Here is a 15,292-nt window from a genome sequence, read left to right as displayed (position 1 = left end):
CATTTTATTCGAGTATGGCGTGCCTTAATTGTCATTATTTGATAACCTGATATTAAGCGATAGTATGATTATATTATATTGTGTTGTGAGATTATATTGTGTAATAAATGTTGTCCTCACATGTATTTTTCGGTTTCCACCCTCGCTGAGAGAGGTTTGTGGGTTAGACCAATAAACTTTTCCCGTAAAATGTTGTTGCGTCGTGAACACTTACAAGCATTTAAAATTGATATCGAGCAAAATGTAAAGCAAAATGTAAATATTTTGGGACAGAGAACATGTATAGAACACTGTTCGTTATCGCCGCATTTCATTTTATTTATTACGACTACAGGAATCACAATCTGATGATGAAATGTGTGCACACGAGTGAGGATAAAGAGACAAGCTGTCGTGTTCGATCAGTGGATAGAATTGTAATTCCATCGAGACATGAAGCAGTGATCAAATCTAAGGTGATTCCTAGTACTAATATGAAGGAGGCTATATTAGTACCACTGATGAAATTTATCAACACACATGGACTTGTGGTTGGACAAGTGTTAGTTAATACAGAAAATAGTGAGATTAATGTGCGTGTTTTAACCCGGGAGACAGTTTTTGTAAAAGAAAACACAGAAATTGCATAAGTGACATGCGTTGATTTTGTCAGTGACGAGTTACCGAATTCAATGATGTGCAACGTAGAAACTGGGAATAAGTCTAAAGATATTCCTGAATTCTTGAGAGAGATGTATTTTGAAGGATGTAAAAATCTTACACCAGAGCAAGCAGAGAAATTTAAGCAGTTTTTACTTAGTCGTAAATCTGCGTTTGCCGACCCCGAGATGCCTTTACAGCGATCAAATGTTGGAGAACATCAAATCAATTTGAATGATGAGAAACCAGATAAGGAACCTGTAAGAAGAGTACCTATATTCAAACGAGACATATTGGATGCAGAAATAAATAAATTAAGAACTGAAGGTTTGATTGAAGAATCAGTAAGTCCTTAGTCATCTCCCTTGTACTTGTGCAAAAGAAAGACAAAACCTGGAGATTATGCGTGGATTATCGGTGCTTGAATGCTCAAACAATAAAGGACGCTTACCCTATTCCAAGAATTGCTGAAGATTTAGACGCATTATCTGGATCTAGTTATTTTACATCGCTGCGTCTTAATATGGCTTATTATCAAATTCAAATTGGAGGATTGTATCAGTATACAGTCATGCCGTTTGGATTACGCAATGCCCCCGCTACTTTCCAGAGAGCGATAGAACATACCTTACGAAGATTGAAGTGGCATGTCGCAGTCCTATATTTAGATGACATAATAGTGTATAGCAAGAATTTTGAGGAACATTTAAGAAACTTGAGTTTAGTATTTGATCGACTTGAAAATGCTAACTTAAAACTGAAAGCCAAGAAATGTAGTTTCTTTAAGCAGGAAGTGACTTTCTTAGGAAACATTGTTTAATTTTACCTTAAATCAACATTAGTAAGTGCACTAATTCTTAGCTATCCAGATGTGAATGGAGGACTCTTTATTCTGGATACTGATGCTAGCAATGATGCGATAGGAGCAGTAGTTTCACAGATTCAGGACGGAAAAGAAAGAGTGATAGCGTACGGGAGTCGTTCACTAACAAAATCTGAAAGGAATTATTGTATCACGCGACGAGACATGTTAGCACTCGTTTATTTTATCAAACATTTTAAACATTAATTGATTGGACGAGAATTTATCCTGAAAACGGATCATGGATCGCTAGTGTGGTTACATAAGTTTAAAGAACCGGATGGACAGATTGCTCGATGGCTTTAACAATTAGCTTCATATACTTTCCAGATTCAGCATAGACCAGGAAAAAGACACGGAAATGCAGATGGTTTGACTAGGATGAATATTTAAAATGGGCAGTGTAAAAAGTGCAAATTGAATGTGACAGAGGCGACCGATGAAGAACAATCCTATCACATAGAAGATTTGCGTAAATCAACGAACGGAGAAGATGTTCAATCTTGTGATTATGTATGTGCTATTAAAACACTTTTCCAAGATCCGGATGAGATACCTATTGCCTGTTATTCAAGTGATACTGTACAACCACATAAGACGTCAAAGCGTGTTCCAAATCGTCCGTTATGAGCCAAACCTAAGGAACAGCCGGATAAATCACTGAGTTTATCAAGTATTAGAGAACATCAGTTAGACGACGGAGGTATATCACCCATTCTTAAGTGGAAAGAGGATTCGAACTTTCCAAAGCCAGCTTTAGATTATATCTCAAGTTTAGGCTTTGAGAGCAAATTTTTAAACTCTCGTTGGGAGTTGTTGACTGTGAACGAAGGGGTATTATGCATTGAATGGATGGAAAATAATGGTGAACGATTACGGATTATTGTTCCTCAGAAGTTACGCGATATTGTAATGTGGAATTTCCATGACGCTTTAACTGCCGGACATTTAGGTGTACGACGCACCTTTGATAAGCTCAACAGAAGTTATTATTGCTGGCCCCATTTAAGACGATATGTCCAGGATTACATCGCTTCTTGTGATATTTGTGAAGAACGGAAAAACCCACATAGAAAGAAGAGAAGCTATATAAAAAGTTATTTGAGCGGTGTTAAATTTGAGAGAATTGGAGTGGATATAGCTGGACCATTTCCTAAGTCAATGAATGGATTTACGTATATTATAGTGATATCAGACTATTTTACTAAATTCACGGAAATATTTCCCTTGAGAAACATTGACGCTGAGACAGTAGCAGAAACGTTGTTTAAAGGATGGATTAAACGCTACGGATGCCCCCAAGAAATACATTCGGATCAAGGTGCTCAGTTCGAAAGTCAATTATTCCGAGAGATGTGCAAAGTTTTGCAAATAAACAAAAGGCGTACAACGTCGTTTCACCCTCAATCCGACGGAATGATTGAAAGATTGAACAGAACTATCAAGGAAATCTTATCCAAGTACATTTCAGTGAATCAAACAGACTGGGATAAATTCATTGACGGAATTGTGTTGGCGTACAACAGCACAATACACGAGTCCACAGGAATGACGCCGTATAAAATGGTATTTGGTGAAGAAATGACTTTACCTGTGAACAGAAAATTTGGATAGTGATGATATAGCTGTGTACAAAAATGAAGCGGAATATGTGCGTCATTTAGAAAAATGTTTGTATGAAATGTATGAAATTGTGAGAAGTGAAACTAAACAAAGTGCTTTGAGACAAAAACGCGTTTACGATCGAAATGTGCGTTCTATTAATTATGAAATTGGTGATCTAGTTCGGCGGAGCCAGCCCAAAGTTACTGTTGGATGTAAAACAAATTTAGCACGAAAATGGACAGGACCCTGACTTATTGTAAAGAGACTAAGTGATGTATTGTTTCAAATAAGACACTCCCAAAATCCAAAGCCCGTGTCGTGCATTCCGACAATATCAAACCGTATAGAGGGAATAAACCATACCCGGCGAGAAGCGATACCGAATATACAAGCGCCCAGCTGCAGAGGGTACCCATCACGCATCGCCGCACAACGGCCAGTGGACGGAGACAAACCCGTTTGAAGATGCCGCTTAACTTTCCACCCGGGGCCCCGTCAACAGCCGCTAGCCAATCAGATTCCGAATCAGAGGGAGGACCCAAAGACGAGACACCCCAGAATACCCCGACCCAGAAGATTGTTCAGACGAGACACGGACGGATTATACGAAAACCATCGCGATATAGAGAAAACTAGAGACTATGAGATGTGAAATCTGTGGCCGGACTTTCTCCAGAATTAGTTATTTGAACTTGAATATTAAGGAGCAGCATAAGGATGAAATAAGACTGTTTCAAGTGTAGTTTTTGCCAAAGAACATTTGTGCGAAGCTTCAATTTGAAGAGACATTACAGACTTATCCACAAACTAGGGGGAAAAGACCTGAAATGTGCCTTGGAATATGAGAAGTTTACGGTCAACCGCCAGAGCTACGAAGAGGCGCGTAAACCTGTGTATGTGCTTAGTGAACATTACGAGAATATATCGTCGGATGAGGATGAGACCACTTTCGCCATGAAGACAGAGGAATCTCCTAGAGCGTCTGATTATGCCCGTAGTAATGAATGGAACTTCCTGGACGATGTGTCGGTAAGCTCCCTCGAGATTTCGTCGGACAGCTTTGTGAACGAACTTCTAGAAAATACAAAAGAAGACGCTGTTGGTGAGCACACACCAGAAACTGAAGACTGTTTACTCGACTCTTCCGCTAGTGACAGTGAAATGGACACTGACAGAGACGTTACTGTGACTAAATCTTCAGTTTGTTTTCTCTTCAATATAGTTACTACAACGCACCCAGATGGACGAACGGAAGTGAGCCGAACCCCACAAATCATCTATTCCGAGGACTTAAATCCCGAAGATGTGGACTTCCCAAGCGTGGTAAGTGAAATTGCGGAAGACGTTGCCGAGTGCTTGCGTAAAGGGAACGTCCGGGATATGAAGGGAGACTTTTCCGTGTAAATATTGACATTGTAAATATGAACTGTTGTAAATAATTATTTGTAAATTGTTGAATTTGTATATTTTATTTGTGTGATATGTCTTATTTATTTGTTATATGTTATTTAAGAAGAGCACTGGCGTTAGATATTTCTTTTATTTATATTTCATGCTTGTAAATACCTTTTGTATGTAACCAAAAGTTAAGAGGGGGGAGTTGTAACGCCATAAATTATATTCAGTTTAATTATTTTCATATATCATCATTTTATTTCACGTGTTTATTTGTATGTATACCCGTTGCTCCCGAAGAGCAACCGATGTACCGTTATTATATAATGTGACCTCATTAAAGCGGCTGCTCTTAATGAGCAACCCTTGTGTATATACGGGTATGAGGGTCACAGGGAGTTGTAGTTAGTTAGAGTTAGAGTTGTTATTGTTGTCGTAGATATAGTCAGTGCTTCTTCTTGGATTTATTTTGTGACGATATTAAATTGGGAAATAATGTAAATAAATTGTAAAATAAAACTTGGACTGTTCACTCAGGTATTATACTCAAAGGAAGGATTTATCACAGTTATATTAATTATGCCGTAACCGCGCGACGACGCTACATGGGCCTAATTACTAGTCCTTTTTGGATCGATTTACATAAATATCTTTATTTGGAAACAATACTTATTTGGAAATAATACTTAAAATATATTGCATTTACTTTCACACATTTTGCAAAGTAAAAGCGCTCTGTTACTTAATATATCATAAATGGAATTATTATACGTACGAGTTAACACTTTTTTAAGTGAGCCAAATAGGTAACTCGTAACTTGACATGTCTTGTAAATCTGTTTCCTGCAAAGTTTGTCATACATTACTATTTACACTACGAACAAGTTTTCTTAATTTGATTTGTACCTCACAGACGTCAGTAGGGAAATGCACCACTTTATTTAACCAAGTGTTTAACGTCTCACCGCATTTAACAAAGTTTTAGTATATTGTACGTGTTAACTCGTACGGAAAAATTAATCATCGCGGACAAGGAGGACAAATCACTGGAACAAACAACACTCATGAGAATGGTTGACCTGTACACTGATGATTGCAGTATGTGAAATACTAACAAATATTGGATCATTTGTTTTTTAGCCGAAATATATGAAGCGAAGTTATTCCTCTTCAGCGAACAATTCCCGTCTTTATCCAATCAATTTGAGCTTTACGAATTAGGTGATTTTTTTTAAGCGAATGGCATTTCAATACTGTTGCGGTTGTAGGATGTAATACGAGCTTGAAATTTGCGTGCATAGATTCCGTATTTGCTGCGTTTCTAAATCTCCATTACATGGTCTTGGTTTTTCGACGAGGTTGAAGTATTTGAACGAAGTTCAGTTCATTTTGTTGTTAGAAGAATGAATACTGTGGTATAGCCGAGAAACTACTAAATATAAATTAGAGATACTAGTATCTGGTGTCTTACCTGTCAATAAATATGGCAGACAACAAACAAGAATAAATACAAAAGAAAACACAGCTAGATGTGGAAGGGTCAACGGTGGAAACGGGAGCTCCAGTGGGTGGTTTTGGGATGTTAGAATATACCATGTGACAGAAGGGTAGACCCGAGGCGTGTTCATCGGAGAGAGCGACTGTGAAGTAATAATAAACATGCGAAAAACCGTTCATCCACTCCTTCACAAACTCCGCATCACCGGTAAAGCAATGAAGATGTATTGGTTGGTCAAGATCACAAGACTTATGCAATATCTGCATACACCGTGCATGCACATCCATCCCAATCCGGTCAGCGGGAGTTCCACGCAAGTGCAGAACGAGAACTTTTGTCCTTTCGGCTAAGAGTTAACACCTGAGGTAGAACTGCTTCCTGTCGTCTCCACAACTTTACCGGCACGGTTCGATCCAACCCAACCTTCCCCAGAGGCACCACATGAGGACGGTTTAGTAATTCTTCCATATGGAGAAATCTGTCGCTGGAGAATTCCTCTATGTGCTTAGGGAGCACTCCCACAGCTACTCCCCAAGGTCGCTTAACAGACACTATATCTTGATGGGTGGAGGGTTCACTATAAACGATCACTCCACCCGAGACAGAAACGTCAAGTTGAGGATGTTGATTTCCAGATAAACTATAGGAAATGAGGTCATCTACATATTTTCCTGATGATTTCTTCCAAATTCGGAATCTAGTCCGGTCCAGGTGGAAATGACTATCGAAAGCCTCATTCACTGTGATGATTTTTTCGTTGCAAACTTCTACATCCGAGCCATAGCTAACATCAATCACGGTGAATTCGTCCTCAGTTGAAGAGTCTACCACTGGAACTTGACTGTCCTCTGTGTTAGTAGGATGTTCGATATCATTTTAAACACGCCCGTCTAGTAGGTGGTAACAGTGACAACAACACTACCAGACATCTCCAATGGAAAAGTGCTGCTGGGGAATTAACAGGTGACACAGTAAATCCATCTGGTGATTCTGCCCATCCTTGAGATACACTAAATTTCCTCAAGCAGGTGATGTTGTTCGGATGTACATTAGTGTTCTTTGGAATCGCACCAGACTGATTCACATAATCAACAGCGCTATATACATAAGCATTCTGTCCCAAGGCACCTATCACCAAGGATACCAACGATGAGTACTGGAGCTGGCATAACACAGTCTCATCAATGGAACGAATAGGCTAAATGTCACTGAAAATTTTAGGAAGATGCTGGCGCTGGAAATGACACGATCTTTTTCTCCTTCTTATCACAATTGGGGAATGGGCAGAGCTGAGCCAGATGAGACGACGATTTAGTGAGAACTGTTATGGATAAATTCTGGTCCATTCGAGCGCGCTTCGATCCTACATCCTTGGTACTTTGTGTCACATTTAATGTCCAAACTGTTTACCATAGTTTTTACCTGTATATATATTTTTAATAACATCAGGTGTCCATAGATTTATTTTTAGTACGTTAAACTCACTCAACTGGTTAGGCATTTAAATACCCTTGCTAGTGTAGTCAGTTTGGGCGTAGCAGGCACATGAGAAGGACATGCTGTCCTGTATTAGAGTTTGTCCAACAAAATATTTACATCTGAGTATTTTCTAACCAGGTTCTTCTCACTTCTGAGGTAAGAGAGTTTTATTTTAAAGTTTGTTAATTGTTAATTTCAGTTGCAATGACAGCCAAGTTCCTTTTTTGTGTTTTTTGTTTATTTGTTCCATAAAGTTGTGTTAAACTTACCATATTGTTTAAGTACACCAAAACTGGTAATGTTTTTAAAGTATACAAAGTATCTGTAAAGTAAAAATGTTCCGTAAACATTGTAAAAAGTGTGTATAGTGATTGCGTGAATTCAGTGTATAAGTAAACATGCTATTTGTATAATATATATAGTATGTGTAAAGTACAAGTATAAAATATATAAGTAAAACATGAGTAAAAGTATGCATGTATAATATAAGTAAATACATGTAAAGTATATGTGTAAAGTAATGAATATGTATGTGGAAAAACGTGCATAGAATATAACCCCAATGTATGGTATATACAGTTATGAAATGTATACTATTAATAGATCCCAGTATTGCATTATTCAGTATTCAAGGGAGTCAGCCATTAGAAAATGGAACCACCATAAACATTCATCATTCAACAATTCACCAACTTTGGCCTGTCTTACACGGATACACGGACGGATAGTTTTGTGAGGCCGCCATTACGGACCAGCCAATAAGTGACATACAAAAACTTAAATATAATTCTCTGTAAAACTGAATTACAATGTAACAAAATGTATTGAACAGTATTAAAATGTAGTTAATTATTCAACTAGTTATTCTTTCTGACAATCAGCACGGCGAATCTGTGACACTTTGCTTTGCCTCCACATGACGTGCTGGGTGCATACGCTTACCAGCCACTGGTATGGACTCAGGGAAAATAGGTTCAGGTTCACGTACATTCACCATCAATCCAGTTGGGGCTGAGATACCACATTCCTGATACGCCGTGTCATGATCCGCAGGGGAATCTGCTTCGCCATGCACTTCGGAAGAGTCCGAATTTCCATTGAGTGGACGTTTGAATCTGCTGCATTGGTACGCACTACTTCAAGATTTGGGTTCGTCTTAAGACGGATATCCACACACTTTGAGGAAGTAGCTTCAGCAGTATGCGACGTTTTGTTCTAACCTAGCAGGGAAGAAAGGTTATCGTCCACCCAACGATCTGAACACAAAATGGTGACAGTCTCCCGTCTGGTCGTCTCAATCCATCTACTATCTCAGGTCTTTGGCGAGTCTATACTGTCCTTAGAGGACAAGCTTTACTTCTCGACCAATCACAGCCCGAATTAACTCCAGCTTTGGAAATCAGAAGTTTTGAACATGGATACTGCCCAGGGACTCCAAATAATCGTCACCAAGAAGGGAAAAATTTTCAAGACCTATCAGATCTGAAGAACTACTGTTCTGTTCAGACATTCTGAATAGAATGACATCAAAGCTGCAATTCTGCATAATTCACAGATGCTGATAAAATGACATCAGTACTGATTAAGTCTGATTTATTGTTTTTGTCTCGAGTAAAGCTTGACCTCTAAGTGCGTTAGAATGTTAGTTAGGGTTTTCCTCTCGCTATTGCTCGACTTCTATATCCCGTAGAAAACCCTAACTAACATTCTAACCCTTACTATGAGTACCTCGCATATAGCGGTATGTGAGGTTCCATCACTAAGGAGTCCAAGGTCATACACAAATGTTCTTGGGTCAACAACACTCCTTAGTGATGTTTTCATCCGAACAAAGTCCAAGAAATGTTCACCTTTTTCCTGACGAATAGTGGATCTCCTGTACATTATGGACTATTTAGAGCATAATGCACAATCAAAATACTAAGAACATAATGGAATAATTCTAAGTACCACACTATATTACTGAGTATGATAAAAAGTAGTTAAGTTATATTATGAAAAATGACGTATTGATATCCTATAACAGTTTTGACATAACCCTGGTCTAAAAAATAGTATTCTTTTGATATGGTATACTTCCTCCTCCGCTAAAATAAAAGGTAAAGCAAACCAAACTTTTAGCTTGCAAATGACCAAGCATATAACATATACTGAAGATGGAAACGAAAGATTATGATTAAAAACATACCATAAGTAATTTAACACAAAGTTATATTAAAAGATTAAGTCATTCATTTACAGATTTTACCACACGAATACCTCAGATACACTGGCACTTAATGCTCGCACTTTGGACACAAATAAAATGCTAACTGCTCTGCAAATTTTTTACTTTGACGCAAGAACCATGAAACCAATCACACTGAATCATGAATGAACCCGTGTCTTGCCCGCGACAGATACAAAACTGAGCGTTATTAGTATCCACCGGAACTTTATCTACATGTTTTTGGATCCATTCCGGAAGTTGACGGCCTCTGCAGATCTTCATACGATCATGATTCATGGTTATAGTTTGACTTTATATAAATACGCAGATAATTTCTCCACAATCACTCCAGGCCCATTCCAAGATGGACTAAGTTTTTAGCATTTACCTTTAACTGTCGCAGTATCAAGTACGTAAACAGCATCTCCGACTTTAAAAGAATGTTCTAAAGTCCGGAGACCATAGTCACGTTTCATTATGTTTTGCGTAGTTTTAAGGACCTCTCCGGCTGTCTCGTGTGCTGTGGTAAAAGAGTTGGTCAAGTTAGCAAGATATTCATCCCGAGGTTTCTCTTCTCACGCCCTGGAAACACGAAATCTACTGGTTGAGTTGTTTTCGACCGAGCATCAACATATTAGGGGTATAACATGTGCTCCGATTTACAGAAGACCGAAGGGCTGCTGCTATTTGTGGAATATACTCATCCCACTCTGTTGGTGTTTTGGAGATATAACATCTAACAGCATCCATCAGAGTTCTGTGAAATCTTTTGACTTGCCCATTTGCTGATGCTCTGAAAGGAGTTGTTCTGGTTTTATGGATTTTGAGCATCTTACACATTTTAGTGAAGAATTCACTAGTGAAGTTGGTTCCCTGGTCTGTAAAAATCTGGAGAGGATAACCAAAGCGTTTAAAAAACTCATTTATGGCCACACGAGTTGTTACTTTTGCCGTCTGCGCTGGAATTGGGATACACTCTACCCATTTGGTAAACTGATCAACCATCATCAGAATGTAACTACCGTATAACGGGTATTTTCTGCGGCTTGAAATTTTTGCGGTTTAACCCCTAAAAAGTATCAAATTATATTCTGCGTTTTCAATTTCTGCGGTTACATTAGACCGCAAAAAAAAATACATATGTTTACCGGATTTGTTTTAGGGAACATAAACTAGAGAACCAAACTTACATTATTGTAGCTTTTTTATTTCAATTTCAATTATTTTATTTCAAAGTCTAATTTTCTTTTTCTGTTTGTAAGCTTGCGTTTATATGAATCTCTAAAATATATTGTCGTGGACTCTTTTAATTCTGGATAATCGGCTTTGAATTTTCTCATAGCTGCGGCAGGTCCATGTTCAGCGGCGTAGTTCCCGATTATGGCTCGGTCCCTGGGTGAATAGCTAGGTCGAATATGAACCACATTTTTTGCTCGAATTTGGCGTTGTAGATTTATCCATAACTTCAGACACTCTTGGATCGATCTAGGGGATAAACTTGCCGATAACTGTCCGTTAGGATTTGGAAGAATACTTCCGCGCTTTATATATCTTAAAATTGACATTCTTACCGTGTTCACGGTGGATGAGAACTAGCTCTCAAATGTTTTACAAGTCTACTAAATACTGCTTGTGAACTTTTCTCAGATCATTTTTATTTCATACTCGACTAAACACACAGTCCTTATATCTCTTCAGCTATATTTGATATCGCACAGGTAACAGATAATTAGGTGTGAAATACGACGCAGAGCCTCCTAATAACGGACCGATCACGTTTGAAAATTATAGCTTGTATTTTTTAAAATAGTGTCAAAATTACTGATTTTTTTTAAAGAATATTTTCCGTTTTGAATCTTTGCGGATTTTTCTTATCCGCAAAAACCGCAGAAAATAAACAACCGCAGAAAATACCCGTTATACGGTATTATGGTTTTTTGTAACAGGCAGAGGGCCCAAGAAATCCAAATGTACTCTTTCCATTGGCACTCCTGCGTGGAACTGGGTCATGTTACATCGAGCATGTCTTGTAAGTTTTTTATTCCTATTACATACTGCACAGGATATGACATAAGTTTGATTATCCAACGTCATAGAGTAGCAATAAAACCGCTCCTTAATTCGACTCAAATTCCTTACCACCCCCGGGTGACCCGCAGTAGGAATATCATGACACAAAGCCATGACTTCTAGTTGCGAGGTTCCTGGGAGTACGAGGACTTTACTAGTATCTTCAGTTTTCCACAGCATGCCTTGTTCATCCAGTGTGAATAATTCTTTGTTAATTCACAATGCTTTAGCTGTTTTTGACATAAGAAAGAAGCTCATTATCAGGTTTAACTCCTGATTCTAACAATCTATCAAAATTTTAGGTTGGTATCTTTACACTGAGCCTCTTCAATGTCATTTGTGAAGTAATTCTGCAACCACAAATCATGGTCAACAAGCCTTACTTTGATCTTGCTTTCGCACTTGGAGTCTTTATTCTCGGATGATTTAAGAACAGAAGCATGAGGAATAACATCATCTACATCATTCAGGACCCCCCCCCAATTTCGGTGGGCACGCTGACAATAGTGACATCCCCCACACGCCAGATCTTGTAGTTTAAAATCTGCTCGGTAGAAGGGACATTCATTGTCATATTTTATCTTGGATAATGCGTTAGCATTCAAATGTTTCCTGCCTTCCCTATGCTGAATCTGCATGTTGTATGACTCAATTCTTCCATCCATCTAGCAAGTTAACCTTCTGGGTAACGGAAGTTGAGTAACCATTGTAGACGACTGTGATCCGTACGAATTGTATGTAAACGGTCTTCCAAGCAGATAATAACGATAAAAGTCACTACTGCTAGCAACTCTTTGCCGGTTGTGCAATATCGTTTTTGCTCGGGAAGAAAGGCAATACTAGCAGAGGAAAATATTCTTACTTGACCATCTTGAATTTGCAGTAATTCTGCTCCCAGGGCAAATTCAGAGGCATCTGTATCAAGGATGAAATGGTCTTCTTTAGTGGGCAATGTAAGAACAGGAGCACTTGTGAGAGCCAGTTTTACTTAATCAAAAGCCGACTGTTGCTCATCAACCCAGTTAAACATATTCTTACCTGTAACTGCGTACATTTGACATTTCAACAAATCGGTATTGGACAAATGTGATTAAAGCATATAACGAATTATTAAATTAAAATTAAAATTTTCTTTGAAGCACCTAATTTGTGTGAACACTTTTGTTGTTAAGCATTGTGCATGGTAGAGCTACCTAACAATAAACTGATACAATTCATTTCCAGTATTCAACACAACATTCAAGTCTTTCGTGCGCTTTATTTTGCTATACATCGAAGAGACTAAACTGTTTAAAAGGCAATGTCAGCAAAGTCTATGTCACCTTGCATATTTGTTCTCTCATATTAATGCTCCCAGTTACGGTATTATCCTTATTAGTCCGTCCACAAAGATGCCGTTAGTACTTGGGCGCCCACTGTTTCGTTAGGGATGTGTTCCCAACGAATAGTAAATAAAGGAGCGGAGTTCATACTGCATGAAGGTTTATTCTATATATTCAAAACGCAGTGTCAAGACGCAATATTTTGACAATGATAATTCAACACACGCACGTACTCGAATTCTCATCACCTTGCATTCCTTCATGTACGTGAAACTGTAATTAAATAAAGAATATAACTACTACTGTGCATTAATATAAACGTTACTGAATTATATAATTAAATAATAATATTTCATGTTAATATATCGATATATCTCTACATACCTCCTTGCGCCCACTTATAAACAAAGGAACACATACATGTTTTTATACCCCCGCAAACGAAGTTTAGGGGGGTATATTGGTTTCACCCTGTCCGTCTGTCGGTCTGTAGACGCAACTTTGTCCCCCCTATAGAATTTTTTATTACTGCATGGAGCAGTTTGAAAATTTGTACATATGTTGAACACCATCTGAAGATGTGAACCTGCCATTTTTTTTTAAGATCAGACAAGATTTAATGATTTTATGACAGTTTTCATTTTCCTTATTCTATATATTGTACACTAATGTTGAAAAGTAAGGAAGGTTATCCTTACAGATTTTATTAATTAATTAATAGAAAACACTCTAAAATATATTTATATAAATACATCCAGATTGAAATTTTTGTCTTTATGTCTTAATTTTAAAATAAAAAAAAATATTTTTTATAAGTATTCTATCAACTGACAATGCAAAGTTTTTGTTTGTCAATGATAAATTCTTAGGAGCTAATGAGAACATCAAAGACAAGTGTGGCTGAATTCATTTGTCCCAAGGGAGCCATTATTACAAATTGATAATCTGTAAAATGGGTGATGGTTTTGGGACTATTTTAAAACTGTTTCATGTAAACCAAAAGGTCTATCATTATAAGGAAATAAATAATATGATTATTAATAAAGAAGTTAAACTATTTTTAGAGGTTGTTTAAATTTATTTGTCAAGTAATTTGATGAAGTGACCCTATTGGGCATTAGTTTAAATGAAATTCAAAATTACTGATATGATTGTAGTGTTTTGGCAATTTTAAAATTGTTTGTAATATTAAATTTTCTTTTTTACATATTGTTACATAGTATGGTAATTATGGTAATGTTTTGGGAGTTTATTAAATTTAACAAGCTCATCAAAGAAAATCATAGTCCTATGGGATTAATTTTCTGATATGGAGTTCAATTGTGCCATAGGAGAAAGTGAGGAAAATATGAAACAACAAATTGCATCTGTCAAGACTCTTATTAGAAAGATATTGAAAGTTTTATCAACAGAAGAGCATTGCTTGGCTACCGGTATTTCTATTCACTGCAAAGGGAGGAGTTATTGTCATGTTGTTGGTTTTTCTTTAAATCAATTAAATTAAAAAAATATATCATCAAATACATACATTTGTAAATGTATTACTGTTATAGATATGTATTTACAGTGAAATTCTGACAATTTTGATTTTAATTTTTCTTTGTTAACTATTTTTTTTTTTTTTTACAATTCTAGAATTTTTTATTTGTATTTGTTCCAAACCTTAATTATTATTCAATTCAATTATTTGTCCCATTTGAAATTAGCCTAGCGGGGGTATTAGTCCCATTAGGACAGTTCTAGTTCGCACTCGCACGATCGAAAAATCTTTAACCGTAACAGTTACCTTGCATAGTTTTTCTCTCATATTAATGCTCCTAGTTTCGGTATTATCCTTAATAGTCCGTTCCACAAGGATGCCGTTAGAACTTGGACGCCCAGATTCCAATGACATGGTTTTCATATATATAGAAATGTGGCTGAATGGCATAGCTATGTCATTCAATCACCTTTCCAGACCGTTAAGTTGTCTGAATGGCAGAGCTTCATCATGTGAACATTATATCTGCGTGCGCAAACGATATTATTTCAAAAATATTTTGTCCGTTTTTGTTCATCCTGTGGTATCTTAAACAGCACGTAAAATAAAAAATGAAATAGAAATGCTAGTAATGTTAATATAAAATTAAATTAAAATATTTGTTTCCTAGAATGTTGCACGAGTTTTTTTTTTTTTATAAAACACGTGAGGTGGATAGGAAAAATACGAAACA

The 15,292-nt window shown here is 37.2% G+C and overlaps 1 pseudogene; it reads left to right on the top strand.

Moving 5' to 3' along the window:
• The first annotated feature begins 3,747 nt into the window (after positions 1 to 3,747).
• LOC128170449 (uncharacterized) lies at positions 3,748 to 5,030 on the top strand (annotated as a pseudogene).
• Positions 5,031 to 15,292: the final 10,262 nt, after the last annotated feature.

Source organism: Crassostrea angulata, chromosome 2, assembly GCF_025612915.1.
Source record: "Crassostrea angulata isolate pt1a10 chromosome 2, ASM2561291v2, whole genome shotgun sequence".
In the NCBI taxonomy this organism is placed as follows: domain Eukaryota; kingdom Metazoa; phylum Mollusca; class Bivalvia; order Ostreida; family Ostreidae; genus Magallana; species Magallana angulata.
Note: the sequence above shows the minus strand (reverse complement) of the source record. Positions and strands in the feature narration are given on the sequence as shown.